The 2,559-nt window shown below is 37.3% G+C and overlaps 1 pseudogene; it reads right to left on the reverse strand.

Annotated features, from left to right (window-relative positions):
• Positions 1-385: 385 nt before the first annotated feature.
• LOC118918413 (40S ribosomal protein S6-like) lies at positions 386-1,111 on the reverse strand (annotated as a pseudogene).
• Positions 1,112-2,559: the final 1,448 nt, after the last annotated feature.

Raw genomic sequence — 2,559 nt, forward strand, 5'->3', positions numbered from 1 at the left:
CTGAACAGCTCTTAATTTCTGTTTTCAAATACCCTTTCAACATAAAAGAAATCATTAAAGTAAATGCTTGTCTATTATATAAAGTTAGAAAATAGAGATAACTAAAATGAAGGAAAGAAAAATCTACCTGTTATTCTATTACCCAGAGATTACTGTGCTAACTTTTCACATATTTTTCTAAGCACTTATGCACAATGTATGTATATATATGCATGTATGTACAAAAGTTTTTGAGAAGGAAAAGTGGCTTAGACAACTTTATAACCAGCTTTTTGTCATTTAGCAATATGCCATGGATATCTTTCTATGTCAATAAATGTATGTCTATCATATTGGGTTATTTCAATGTCTGATTTATTTATTTGTTACTCAAAAAATCTCATTTTCATCTGGATTCAAACTTAGATGCAGAAGTTCTCAGAGAGGACAGTCTCTGTGTATTGGTAATCTGTTCCTGACATTTTTCCTTGCCTTTCTTCATGCTCTTAGCCAAAAGTTAAGCATATTCTACACCCTCTCCCTTATTTTTCTTAGTCCGATATTTCTTCAGAGCAATACGCCAATGTTTGTGTTACAGGACACATGGAGTAACAAGATGCTGAACTTAGGCACTTGGGTCCTAGGTGTCTTATTTTCTTTGTTTAGGAGCTTTCTCACAAAATACTGGCTGACAGCATCTTCTTTAGAGAGATGGAAATTTATGGATTCTGCTAGCTCTTTTGGGTCCCAGGCGACAAGGCACAGCAGTGTCAGTGAGTCCAAGAATATCCTTCTCCACTTTTTTTATAATGACAAGTTGAGAACACTCAAATTGGCATCCACAGCTCAACCCCAAACAGATTTGCACTTTCTTTCTCTAGTCCTGTAACAGGAATGCCCCTTACTCAGTAGAAGGCAGGCCATGGGTCAAGACACCCTGCTTCATGGTGAAACCTTGTTTGTCATTCCCACCACTGATTCAGACTGCATAACCCTTCCATTCTCCACCCAGAGCAGCAGCAGCAACTTCTGTGGCCATATGCTTCTCCTAGAAGGTACGAAGTCTGTGTTCATTGTCCACTTCAATGAGTTGCTGGCAGCCAATGGCTGGGAAAGAGAAGTTCAGCTTCATCCTGAAGCAGCTGACCAGCTCTGAGGTGCCATGAAAAAGAGCTATAATATTGTTTTTAATGGCTAAAGATATTCTATTGCATTATCATTTAAAAAATAGTCCCCTTTTGTTGAGCAGTAAGATTAGTCCATTGCTCTATTTTTGACAATATTATCATTATTACTATTATTATTGACATAAATAAGATCTTAGAGCATATGCTTGATTATTTCCTTAGAATAAGCTCTGCACAAATGCTGTACAAACTTTTAGGGTTTTTTGATATATATATGTGGTCAAACTTAGCTGTAGGAAAGTAATGATTTATACTCCTCTACCCTGTACAAGAGGATTCCCTACATTCCAGTTTATACTAGACACTGCGTTTTTCTTTAAAGTTCTGGAAAGTTAATGACATTCTGTAATCTTTCGGGAAAGAACCACAATTGCAGAGCTATCCTATGCAGAAAGCTTTCCTTCCATGACAGCTCCATGTGAGAAGCTCAGGTCCAAAACCTGCCCCAAAAGGAGCCAAATTAGATCCAAATTCAGGTATGTTCTGTCTCAGAACATCCTCTTATCCCCATCAGCTTCTGAACACACATCTGGCCAAACAACTCTGTTATTTGTGACCTAAACTGGATTCAACACTGACCTAGATAGAGAATACTTTGGATCTCATTAGCAGCCCTTGGAACCATCTGGTCCTGGATACACAGGTTACCAGCGCAGTTGGAAGCTTCATCACTCAACTAGCTTTCTTCTCATTAATTTTCTAATGAAAAACATCTCCTACCTTGCTCTTTATAAAAAAAGACTGTAAGGATATCTGTTTGCATATCTGTTGCAATTAGCTTATTTTTTAAACCTTGGCAATCCCACAAATTGCATCACAGCTCTCTGCAAGCCCCAGGAAAGAGTGGAAAGAGAGAGAAGGGGAGAAGGAATGGGTCCCCATGTTTACAAGGACTTGGGCAGTTGCTTCTGTGTGTTATCTTGCTTGTGTTAATATTTAAAATATTTGTGCTTGGGAGGAAATGCCAGTTATCTTCAAAACTGAGATTCTGTTCTTGGCCACAAGTGTTTTTTTCAGATTCCTGGAATTAAAGCAGATTGTTCTTCCAAACTCATGAGCTATTTTTATCTGCAACAATATGAAGGGCACACACCTGTTCACACATAAATCTATGTTCAGAGACACTTAGGTTCATTATGTTGAAGGCAGAGCTAACAGCATATAAGCTTGGTGTGTTACCACCTGTGTGTAAGTATGCTGGGTGGCACAACAGATTATCTTCCTTTATAACTATAAACTTACTATGTAACTATAACTCATTTTGTCAAATGATATTTTGGAATCTTAAAATCATATGAAACAAAATATACCTATTTTTAGAGCTCTCTATTGTTAATTGTGTTGTGTTGTATAGTCTCTATTCTTTTGACACAGGTGTTTATTTAATCATGCA

This window comes from Manis pentadactyla, chromosome 1 (assembly GCF_030020395.1).
Source record: "Manis pentadactyla isolate mManPen7 chromosome 1, mManPen7.hap1, whole genome shotgun sequence".
Classification (NCBI taxonomy): domain Eukaryota; kingdom Metazoa; phylum Chordata; class Mammalia; order Pholidota; family Manidae; genus Manis; species Manis pentadactyla.